Below are 12,237 nucleotides of genomic sequence, written 5' to 3'. Positions count from 1 at the left end.
GCGCTTGCTCGTCGAGTATTCGCTGGAGATTCTCCAGTCGAGTGCGCTCGGCCAAGTTAGCCAAGCGCGCGTCCTCCAAGGCCCGGGCCTCGGGGGTTTCTCTGACGATAGGAGTGCGGAGTGCGTCCATGTTCCGGCGGCGAAGCTCCTCTCGCTGCAATGACATGAGAGGTTCGGGGAGATACTCATCGTGGGGATGCGATGGGTCGCCCCCACCTGCGCCTCCATCAGCGCGAGGGAAACCGGGAGGACTGTGCGTTCCATCGACCGCCAGAACCTCAGCCGCTGGGTCGCTGCTGTCGCACTCGGATGCTGTCTCCGCGGAGCCAGTCGACAGGTCGAACAGGCCGCAGAGGGATTCGTCGGGCTCGATTGCCGCGACTTGTGGGGCAGCCGACTGGCGAGCCACGGCATGCCTCACCCACCTCTGAAGCCTCGACCGACCAGAGCGCTTGCGCCGGTGGGAGACAGGGCGGGGAGACGACGCGGGGGCCGACCGATACTGGGTCGACGGCTGCCGCAGGAGGACGCCACGAACGCATGCGCGGAAGTGCGTCGCACCGCGGACGGGGAGCGCGTCGATGTCGAGTGGTGCCTCCTGAAGCCAAGAGGAGTCGTCGGCGATGAACGTGAGCGCGCCGAGACGGATCTCGCGGCCCTCCACCAAAACTCCGCACGAAACCATGATCAAAGGGATCGGAAAAATCACAACTTCTCCAACTAGGCGCTAAGATTCCTGCCCCACGGTGGGCGCCAACTGTCGTGGTTCTAACTCTGACAGTGATGTAGGGGGGTGTGTATGGAGAGGCTAGATCTCAGCTATGGAGAGGTTGTAAACACACAGGGTGTACGAGTTCAGGCCCTTCGCGGAGGAAGTAACAGCCCTATGTCTCCGTGCCCGGAGGCGGTCGGTTGGATTATATGCGTGTGAATAACAGAGGTGCGAACCCTTGTCTCGGAGGAGGGGGGTGGCTTATATAGAGTGCACCAGGACCCCGGCCAGCCCACGTTACCAAGGGTTCAATGTACATTAAGGCGGGGTGTTATTGGTAACGCTGGTAATAAAGTGCTATAATGACCATAAAGACTACTTAATAGCCGACCGTTTGCCTGCGGAGTGACTTTAGATCTCCTGGCAGTCGAGTGGTTGGCTTCGTGGTCGAGTGGTAGCTTCTTGGTCGAGTGTCTTAAACCCGTCGAGTGGGTACCTTCAAGTCGATTGAAAGGTGACTTCTTCCAGGGATGTCCTTGGGTAGGGCTCTTAGGACAGGTCCATGCCCCTACCCTAGGTACATATCTTCGTCATTAGCCCCCGAATGGATCGAGGTTCGAGTGGGGAAGGAGTTGGGGGTCCTTCCGACTGGTTCTTAGCGTCATATGAATGTCTTGCACTGGATCAATCGCCACGGATGACGTTGTCAACTTCTATTGGTCACCTTGATCCATTCTTGGTCTCTCGTCGAGTGAATTTCCTTACTTGTGAAATACCAAGTGCCGGCGTGAGAGGGATCTTCTGTTTGATGAGATGTTTCGCAGCCCGCGGATTTCGCGGGATTTGAACATCGGGAAGCGAGCGGGACGGGCGTGGCCGCAGTAATCGGATGTGATAAGGCGGAAGCTCCTCGATTTCCGTGCCACCTTTTTCGCCACGTACTGCGCGCGCGTCTGCTGCGGGATTTGACGGGATAGCCTGGGCCTACCAGTCAGCCACTCGGAAGCGGCCTCTTATAAGCCGCCGGCTCGGGTTTCCAAACAGTGCTCTCTCCTTTCTTTCTCCCTTCGCAAAGTCCTCCGCCACCTCCGCTCTCACCCTAGCGCCGCAGGCCCGTTCGAGATTTGCCGGCGACGATGGTGAAGGGCAAGACGTCTGCTCTGGAGCGCGCGAAGAAGGCGGCGGCGCAGGGGAAAGGGAAGACGTCCGCTCGGGGCGGATCTTCCTCAAGGACTGCTCTGCCCAGAGGCTGGATCCAGGGCGACTGGATGCCGTCGGTGATTCGGCAGGAAGATCTCGATGATATGGTTGAGGGGGGAGTCATTCCTTACGAAGCTGCGCGCCTCCCGGGGGGAGAAGTCGAGCCCCGACCTCGTGATGGTGAGTGTGTCCTCCTCGCCACCCATATCGATCGAGGGTTTTCTCTGCCTCCTCATCCTTTTTTCCGGAGTTTTCTGAACTTCTTCGGAGCGCAGCTCCACCACTTCACTCCCAACTCTATCGTGTACCTTGCCGCTTTCATTTCCTTGTGTGAGGGTTTCCTGGGTTGCCGCCCCCATTGGGGACTCTTTAAGCACATCTTCACTTGCCGTTCCCAATCGGTCAAGAAGGCCAAGTCAAGTGACGAAAGGACGCAGGTGATCCAGCTGCGCGGGGGCCTGGCGATCCAGATGAGGGGAAAGAGTTGTTTTCCATCTATCACTTTCCCAGAGTCGGTCCGTGGTTGGCAGGCGACCTGGTTTTACTGCAAAGACCAGGCGACCCCAGGATAGTCGACTGGGCTTCCCCCTTTCTCTCTGGACCGAGCTCAAAAACCTGCTTCTCTGAAAGTGACGCCGGAAGAAAAGGCCCAAGTCAAAGTGCTGGTTGGTCGAGTGGTTCAGCTTGTCCGCGATGGCGTGACTGGCATGGACTTGCTGGAGGTCTTCCGATAAGTAAGAGTGTCGAATCCAACGAGGAGCAGAAGGAAATGACAAGTGATTTTCAGCAAGGTAATTTCTAGAAGCACTGAAATTCTTGGTAACAAGTAGTTTGATAGCAAGATAATTTGTAATGAGCAAGTAACGGTAACAGTAACGAAGGTGCAGCAAGGTATTCCAATCCTTTTTTAGCAAAGGACAGGCCAAAACAATCTCTTATAATAAGCAAAGCGTTCTTGATCGCACACGGAAATCTCATCTTGTCACTTTCATCATGTTGGTTTGATTCGCGTTCGCTCCTTTGATAATTTGATATATGGGTGGACTGGTGCTTGGGTGCTGTTCTTACTTGAACAAGCCTCCCACTTATGATTAACTCACTCGCATTTGCAAGCGTCACTTTGCTACTTTACTTGAATATAAATATACAAGCATGTATTCTAGAAACATCATTCAACTTTATAGCTATCAAGCATGATATTTAGGAAAACATAAATAGACACAAACACTAACATATATTTGCAATTCATATAAGTTGTACAAATTAAATATGAAATCTTGTGTTTTTGTCTTTTTGTATTTTTCTTTGACGTATAATAATTTGGTTAAACAAAAAAAATGATCCAATGTCTCAAAAAAGTAAGAACCAAAATCCATGTAGTATATCCTTCAAATTTAACGAAATAACAAAGTTTCACAACTAAACATAATTATAGAATATAATTAATGTATCTTAATATTTAGCTACATCATTATTATTACTAAGTAAGAACCAAAATCCATGTAGTATATCCTTCAAATTTAATGAAATAACAAAGTTTCACAACTAAACATAATTATAGAATATAATTAATGTATCTTAATATTTAGCTACATCATTATTATTACTATGCAAGCCAAATAAAAAATTACACCGGTTAAGACCATGCTTCAAAAGTTAAATTTAAATTATAAATAGGTAAAAAAGTTCAATCTAAATAAATGAGACACTGGCTGAGATTGCTCAAGTCCGATCCAGACGGCAAAAAATATCTTTTCCAGAATAATGAAGTTGCCATTGTAGAGTAGGTTTTTCATACTAATAATTTATTTATTTTAGTTGAGTTATCATAATCTGTCTACTAAACAAGATTAAACTCGGGATTTTTTTATAAAATTAATCTTGGGACTAAACTATAGACCTCCACGGTAGATAGGACTATAACTAAGCCTATGAGACTATGTGCTATCTACGTGTAAATCTGCCCCTGTAATCAACTCAACCAGATCCAAATTAAGAGAAAAAACATAATGGAAGAGACACGCTCCCATGGCCATAAAATCCCGCGTGCTGTGTGCCTCTTGCTCTCGTGTGTGTTTTAGGTACGTACGTCCCGTGTACATGTTTTTCGGGCCAGCCGATGAATAAAGCACCTAGCTTTACGTGCGTACGTCCTGCTCACAAGTTGTGTGCACGTCTTCGTAGGCAAACAATTCATATTTCATATTAAATATGTCTCATTTATACCATAATGATCATAATACAAACCACCTACATACCGACTTGACAAAACTGAAAAGACAACATAACACTAGGATTTACACAAACAAACATCAGCTATGAAGATAAATTACAATCAAGACCGAAGAATCTCCTGAGCTGACACAATCGACAGTCACCTGCCTTCGGCACCACCACAACAGCCACTAGGAGAAAAAGTAATGGATCACCTACGCACCCGAGCTCGACGCGGCTCCATCGTTGATATGAAGTTTTGCATACCTCCAAGATGGCTCACCAAAGGCAAAGCCATTACCGTTGAACGAATGAGACCAAGGCAACACCCTAGCCACACCATCCAACTCCAGATCTAGCAGCCCCGCTTGACTAAGATGTCGGAGTATGAAACTATACTTGCCAGCCACGAACCTCAAACCCAGCACACGATCCACCATCTTTCAGATGTCATCGATGTAGACCACAATCTGCATCCGCTCCTGGGCTACCTCCCAAGCTCCGCATCAGCATTGGAGCAGACGCTATTGCAACGGCGGAGCCTGAGGACACAAGTCCACCACGAGGACGCCGCCGTCGCTACACCATCCCAACATGCTTGTAGACATCAATTCCCCAAAATATTGTATTTTCACCTATTGTGCACCGCACATCTGCATTGGGTGGATCGAACCATTGGTTCATAATTGTATTTAATTGTTACCTCTAGTAGGCAGCACGATTCTTTACACTTTTTTCATTTTTCCATTTCTATTTTTATTCATTAGTTTTAAATAAAAAACCATTTCTATGCATGATTCATGAACATTTTCATTCCATTTCTAGGCATGAAAATGTTGAACAATTTGAAAGATGTTCTTGAATTTTATTCATGAATTTTAAAAAATGTTCAGGATTTTAAAAATGTTTATACATTTTAGAAATATTAAACATTGAAAAAAGTCTAGAATTAAAAACGTTCATGATTTTGTTAAAAATATTGTGGATCAAAAAGAAGAAAAAGGAAAAAAAAAACATAGAAAAATAAGAAAACAAAGAACAAATTGAAATATAGAAACAGAAAAATGTAAAAAAATAACCTTTGTTACTTTACCCAAACAAGACAAAAGGTTCCAAAAGATTGCTAAAACCGACGGATACCTCCTCTCGCGGTTTGCCTCCTCCCACTAATGGGCGAGGTTAGTAGTAGCGCGTAGTGGGAGATCACGACCATATATGCTAGCATAGAGAGCGACATATATCATTTTGCGGATTATAATGATTAAGATTTAACAATCTTTCTTCATCCCATGTGAGACCAGCGGCAGCAAGTTAGCCAGTTGAGGAAAAAAAATCTTAGTGGGCTTTCAGGGACAGGAAATTCCAATAATGATTACAAAAATAGAAAATTGAGAAAATTGTGGGGACAGGTGATGGGCTATGTTCTTTTCTAGCTAGATTTGGTGGGAAGGAAATGTGACTGGACGGGCTCGGTTTAAAGCCAACATATATTTAAAAAATAAAATAATTTTGAAGTCGATAAAACACTAGAATATATATAAAGTAAAAAAATAGAAGTAACCAGAAAAGAATGAATAGTTAGGAGTGTATAACTAGGGATGCAAAATACAAAAATCAATTGGAGACAACCTGTGTTGCACAAGTTCAGGCTAATAGGGGCAAAGTCAGGATGTGGCTCGTCCTACACAACTGCAATAATTGAAGATAAGGATAAAATTAGGCCCAAGCGGACGCGGCTATTCTGAGCTCGGGCTCAAATGAGTCTGCATGAACAGTAAAATCATAAAAAAAATTAAAAAATTCTTAATTGTTTTTGTGCAAGACATTGAAAAAATTTCTAGTGCTTGCAAAATTTCATTATGAAATCACATTTGTGGAAGTGGTGGTAAAAAGAAATCGATGCTCAAAAAATGCCATTTTCAAAAGCATTTTGAAGTTTTGATTTTGTTTTTTCGCTGCGACTTCCACGAAAGTCATTCTGAAGTGAAAATTTGCAGGCTCTTAAAACATTTGTTAAAGTATATCATTAAAAATCCAGAACTTTTCTAATTTGTTTTCATTTTTTAATTTACTGTTCACCCGAGTTCATTTGAGCTCGGGAGCAGAAGGACACTTTCGGCCCCAAGGCTATAATATTGTGTGGTTTCCAATGTAGCTCCACCACTGCACAAGTGCATCAATTGTCGTACATTTGTGAGGTTGTAATGGTGCAACCTTGCTGTTTTATGTGTGTCCAAACGAGTTACGAGCCTTTAGCTAGTCTTTTGACCTATTTCCGGCATTTCATGGTGGATGAAGTCAGCCACATGTTTCAAGGTAATCTATCACACTTTGTTACATACAAAGGCATTCCTCATGTTCCATAGACAACAAAGGAAAACACTACTGTGTAATGACTAAACTGAAAACTTTCGTCTGTGTGATGTGAGGGATTGTCTCAGCAAGTACGTTGTCAAACATTTCTTTTTTTAGGGAAAGGTCATCATAGGCTAGCCTTATTAAATTTAAACAACGCTTCCATCATCCGGTAAAAGTTCAGAAATAAAAATGGGAGGTGAGTCCAACCACAAGTTCGGCGGATCTACACGTCCATTTTATGCTAGCACATGAGCTACCATATTAGATTCACGACTACAATGCTCTAAAATGACCTTTCTGAAATTAAGTAGCAATAACCGGCAATCCTTCAAAATGGAGTTGGAGCCAATACTAGTAGCAAGTTTTAGTCCCTCTGAGGCCTTGTACAATGGTCAGTGCTTACAGACCGGTGCTTAAAGAGCGAGAGCAGCATGGCGTCTGGTAATATTTTTGCCCCGCAATGGTGAGTGCTTCCTACGGGTGCTTAGACTAGTTTAATTAAGGCACAGGCAAGCTAACTCCTGTCTTATGGAGGGTCAAGCACCGGCTAGCACCGGATGCCAGTCTTTGCTCTGTCCCTCCTCCTAAGCACCTGCGTTCAGCTATCTCACAAAAAAAAAAGAAACGGTTTTCTTGTTGAAACGCCTGTCTAAGCACCTGCGTTGTACAGGGCCTGAGAGGGCTGTAGTTTCTGCAGTAAAAGCATGTTGTCAAACTTTTCTCGGAGGTAATAGCATCCCAAGTCCCTGAACTTGCACAGCATGTGATGTTTTAGTCCTTATACTTGCAAAAATGGATTGGGCAGTCCCTGAACGAAATGGCTATACACACGACACACACTGCACGATTTGCGAACGATACATTGTGCATGCATCAGCAACACAGAAAAAACAATTGCTTCCTGCATGTACGCGCGCTGCTGGCGCTGCCACATGTGATCGTGCATGCATCGGCTGTAATTTCGTTGTGTGTATAGCAGCTCTCGTCCCTGAACTTGCAACAGATGTGCAAGTTTAGTCCAGGGCCAATCACGTGAAGCCAAGTGGACGCCAATTGGACGAGCTGGTCCGCGCTGCACCTTTTGCAATTAGGCCCATGCCTTTTCCCTCTATCTACCCGCAGTACACCATAATTGGAAACACCTGGATTTATTTTGTCTCCTCCAGCCGACCAGCTCAGAAACCTGGCGGCGCCGAACAGCCGGCTGATCATCGACCTGAAAAGTTGCGAAAGAACAAAATGTACAAGAACTGTATACGCACTAGCATGATAAAGATCCGAGGAAATGAAGGATTACAAATTATTTCGATCACCAGTAGCGATGTCTAGATGACGCTGAATTAACATAAATTACAAGCAGCAGCAAAAGCGGCATTATTCACAAACATTACAGTTTTTTGCCCGAAAAGGGCAAGATCACGCGAAAAATGCGAATGGTGGTTGACCACCATGGCGGGTGGTATATATCCTGGCCGTCCTGTATCCTCGTGATTCACATCTGACGCGTATTCCGGTCCGAGCTGGCATCGTAGGCCCGCGTATTCCGGCGAAAAGGCAAGCTAGTGGCAGCTGTGGAATCTCGTCAGGCCCCAATGCAAAAAAAAAAAAAAATCTCATCAGGCCCTATACCCAATTCACGTGACGAACAGCCGAACAGGTGTACCAAACGAATATTACTTGATACAAGTTAGGTGATTAACTCGTACTATCCTCCTACCCCAAGTTCAAAATTTGATTTTAAGTTAGGAGATTAACAATTACCCTTGATGTAAATTTGAGTACTAACCCTTTGACTTGATTTCGGCAACCAGAAACATTTCTATGAACATTTTTTCTCAATTAATGTGTCAGCATTTTCTGTTAACTAACTGATGAAAACACCCGGCTCTAGTGTTTATTTAATTCTACCAGGCTCTAGTGTATAATTAACCCTGCAGTGATATATACTGTATTTTTAATCCCGGGTGGCAGGCCAACGTTAGCACTGGTAAAGATGATTAGGAAATGCTTGCCCAAACCAACGCTTGCCTTCACAATCATACAACTGTATTACAAGAATTACAATGACGTCGTGAGTAAGTCATGGATACCATGAAATTAACACTGATTCCCATTCAGCCGGTAAGCATCACAAACATGACAGTGGTAGATCCATCAGAAAATGTACATTTTTAATACATTGTTCCCGTGTTTAAGCACAAATCAATTATCCAAGACATCACATAATAACTACGAGAATTTGATTCATCAATAGATACATCACAGCTTCATCATACGCACTGATCCATCCCCGAAATTGCAGATCTGACATGGAAAGTTCACCCATAAACGGATTGTCAATTCAAATATCACCAAGGGAACACGAACAGAAGGAATTTCAAAAATACAGAAAAGGCATTTCCCAAGACCAGAATTGCTACTCATCTGGAAGGAGCGATTCTCACCAGGTGCAAGATTACTTCTACAAGCCATCTATCTACGGAATCAGATTCATACTGATAGCTATGCAAATCACACGCAGTGCAATCTGGAGGAACTGGAAAAAGGGAAGAACTAGAAAAGTACATACATACCAAATCTGGAGGAACGATGGCTGCAGGTGCTCTCCCCGTCGGAGTGGAAAAAGATGCTTCGCCTCGCCCGCAGATCGTGCTCCTCTTGGTTGTTCTTCCGGGCCAGATCTATTGCGGTTTGACCGCCGGAGTGGAAGAAGACAAGCGTTCCAGCCGTTGCTTCGGTCGAGGAGTCGTGACAGGGTGGGGCTGCATCCGGTCTCCTGGCCACGGCTGAAAGTGGAGCGTGGTCGCCGACGACCACACGCAGATGAGAGAGACGTCGAGTGGTCTGATAGGAACGAGGGCGAGAGAGAGCAAGGGTGCGGCGATTAGCGACGAGAATAATGGATGAGAGAGAGAGGCTGTAGCACACGGTGCAGTCTTACATGTGCCGGAGCAAATGAATGGACCCGGTCCAGCCGCGGTACATGACCACCAGCAGTACCAAACATATACGCCTACCCTGTCCATAGGCTGTAACCACGCCCACACCAGCTTTCTAGACTGCCACCGGTGTGATTGATTCCAGATCACGAGGCGCGTATGAACGTCCAGGATACCACCCGCCATGGTGGTCAACCGAGATCACGTGCAAAGAAAAATCATAATATGTATGGTGCAATACAAATACAGCGAAGAATCCAGAAAGTAAAGGCAGCGAGGAGCTGTTTCTTCAGGGATGTGCCATCAATTTCTCAAGAAAAAGAGAAGAGTTTTTTAGCCTTCGGTTGGAGCTGAAACTTCCTTCCCTTTGATAAAACTTCAGGTCGCCTAAAGAAAGTTGTTGTGGTCGTGCCTGAATGAATTGGATTTGCATCCTTCTATCCGTGAGATGTGTTGTTTCAGGTTGACAAGTAGTAGTAGTAACTTTCTGCAGAAAGTAACGGCAGCGAGGAACTGTTTCTTCAGGGATGTGCCATCGATTTCTGAAGAAAAAGAGAAGAGTTTTTTAGCCTTCGGTGATGTTTTTGATCAAGTTCGAGCTGCACATAAGTTGGTCTGATGAAGAAAGTAGTTGCTTTTCTGCCTGAATTGAATTTGTATCTATCTGTCAATCTGTCAGATTGTGGTGTTTCAGTTTGACAAAGGACTAAGTTTCTGCAGAAAGAATGGCAGTGAGGAGCTGTTCAGTCTGGTCGAATTCTCAAGAAGGGAAGAGTTTTCAAGTCTGAAACTTGCGTGTTCTTCATCGAATTCATCGACTACTCACTAAACCTCCATTGACCACATTATTTGTCTTCTTGATTGCTGAACCGCTACAAAGCCTGAAGAAAGTTTGTTTCTGCTGCCGTTTCAGAAAAAAAAAACGCTTCTTTGCATCGATCATGCTATAGTTTCGATCCTAACTAGTAGGTGCCCTTCTCCTGTGCTACTTGCAGTTTGTATACTGTACTCTTGTCATGATTTTGAGAGGGCATTTGGTCTGTTTAACCACTGAAGGAATTCAACCTATGTGAGATAGTCTGGTACACATGTTATCATCTTTGTATAGAGATTTTTTTGCTACTTCACATGTTCTATCATAATCTGTGTTCTTGATTGTTTTCTTGGAACCCGTAAGTGCATGGGTGTTCTGGTTAAAATAGGTATAGATGACACTCCATCTAGATTTGCTTTGCTGTGGATGATGCACTACATCCATCGTTCATCGTCGATGGGGAGAATCTAATCTACCTGCAGTTGGTTCCTCGCTGGGGCCTAATTGTGGTCTACTGCAGGTAGATAGAGGGAAAAGGCAGGGGGCCTAATTGCAAAAGGTGCAGCGCTGACCAGCTCGTCCACTTGGCTTCACGTGATTGGCCCTGGACTAAACTTGCACATCTGTTGCAACTTCAGGGACTGCCCAACCCACTTTTGCAAGTATAAGGACTAAACTATCACATGATGTGCAAGTTCTGGGACTTGGGGTGCTATTACCTCCTTTTCTTGGTCAATAATGGAGACACAATATACGGGCTTTGAGCTTTTCGTGGAGGTAAGAGCATCTCCAGCCGTTGGACCCCCAAGCGGCGATTTTACGCGCCCCCTGGGGGCGAGCCGGCGCTAAAATCGGCGCGGGAGCGAGCGGGTTCCCAGCCGCTCACCCCAGAGTCGCCCCAGACGCGTTTTTTTATTGGACATATTCGGCGTTTTACATAAATTATTAAAAAAAAGTAAACTACGGGGCGAAGAAGTCGATCAGCGTGGTGAAGTCGCCGACGTCGCTGCCATCCTCGTCGTCGGCGGCGGCCTTCTCCTTCTTGATGGCGCGGCCGCCCCTGCTGGACCCCTGCCTGCCGTCTCCATGGCGGACAGGCGGTGGCGGCGCGTCGTCGTAGTCGTCGAGGACGACGATGCCTCCCTCGTCCTGGCCACGGCGAAGAGCTTCGAACCGCGCGAAGGCGGCATGCTGGCGCTCCCTCTCCGTCTGCACCCAGTCGTCGCGCGCCCATTTGATGGCCGCTTCGTCGTCGAGCGCCTCCTCCTTGACGGGCTCTGTCTTCACGATGGGGAGCCCCGGCTCCAGCTTGACGGTGGCGAGGCCCGACTCTGTCTTGGTCTTGACAAAACGCGAAGGAGCCAAGGAGGTGGCACGCCGGCCGCCCTCGTTGATGACGATGCCGTCGCTGCGGGTGCGCCGACCGAGCGACGTCTCCGTGGCGGGCTCTGCCTTGACGCCGAAGAGCGCCGGCGAGCCGGAAGAGTGGGAGGAGGAGGAGGCGGCGAACCTCCTGGGCACCCACGACCCGGCGCTCCGGCGAGAGGCCAGCACGGCCACCGGGCGGGGTACGCCAGCGGCGGGTTGTTGCCGCCCTCGAGGTGTGTGATCACCTCATGCAGGGTGCGGTCGGGGATCCCCCACCAGACGCGGCGGCTGTCGCTGTTCTTTGTGCCGCCGACCACCGGCGCCCCGTTTGTGGACGCCCGCTGAGGGAGTCTTGGATTAGGGGGTGTTCGGATAGCCGAACTATACCTTCAGCCGGACTCCTGGACTATGAAGATACAAGATTGAAGACTCCGTCCCATGTCCGGAAGGGACTTTCCTTGGCGTGGAAGGCAAGCTTGGCGATACGGATAATCAGATCTCCTACCATTGTAACCGACTTTATGTAACCCTAACCCTCTCCGGTGTCTATATAAACCGGAGGGTTTTAGTCCGTAGGACAACATACACATCAACAATCATACCATAGGCTAGCTTCTAGGGTTTAGCCTCTC

At 46.7% G+C, this 12,237-nt stretch overlaps 1 long non-coding RNA gene and 1 pseudogene across 2 annotated transcripts; one reads left to right on the top strand and one right to left on the bottom strand.

Annotated features, from left to right (window-relative positions):
• Positions 1 to 8,492: 8,492 nt before the first annotated feature.
• LOC125531418 (uncharacterized) lies at positions 8,493 to 9,546 on the bottom strand. 2 transcript variants are annotated; one of them, XR_007293224.2, is made up of 3 exons: positions 9,426 to 9,546; positions 9,058 to 9,328; positions 8,633 to 8,788 (listed from the first exon to the last, which is right to left on the bottom strand). It is a non-coding gene; the product is annotated as an uncharacterized LOC125531418 (long non-coding RNA). The 2 variants fall into 2 exon arrangements; XR_015599047.1 differs by lacking the exon at positions 9,426 to 9,546 and having other exon boundaries at positions 8,493 to 8,788; positions 9,058 to 9,419.
• Positions 9,547 to 10,975: 1,429 nt separating this feature from the next.
• LOC147981816 (uncharacterized) lies at positions 10,976 to 11,950 on the top strand (annotated as a pseudogene).
• The last annotated feature ends 287 nt before the right edge of the window (positions 11,951 to 12,237 follow it).

Source organism: Triticum urartu, chromosome 3A (genome assembly GCF_056163025.1).
Source record: "Triticum urartu cultivar PI428250 chromosome 3A, HENAU_Tu73, whole genome shotgun sequence".
Taxonomy (NCBI): Eukaryota; Viridiplantae; Streptophyta; class Magnoliopsida; order Poales; family Poaceae; genus Triticum; species Triticum urartu.
The sequence above is the reverse complement of the archived record's forward strand: the minus strand, read 5'-3'. Positions and strand labels throughout refer to the sequence as shown.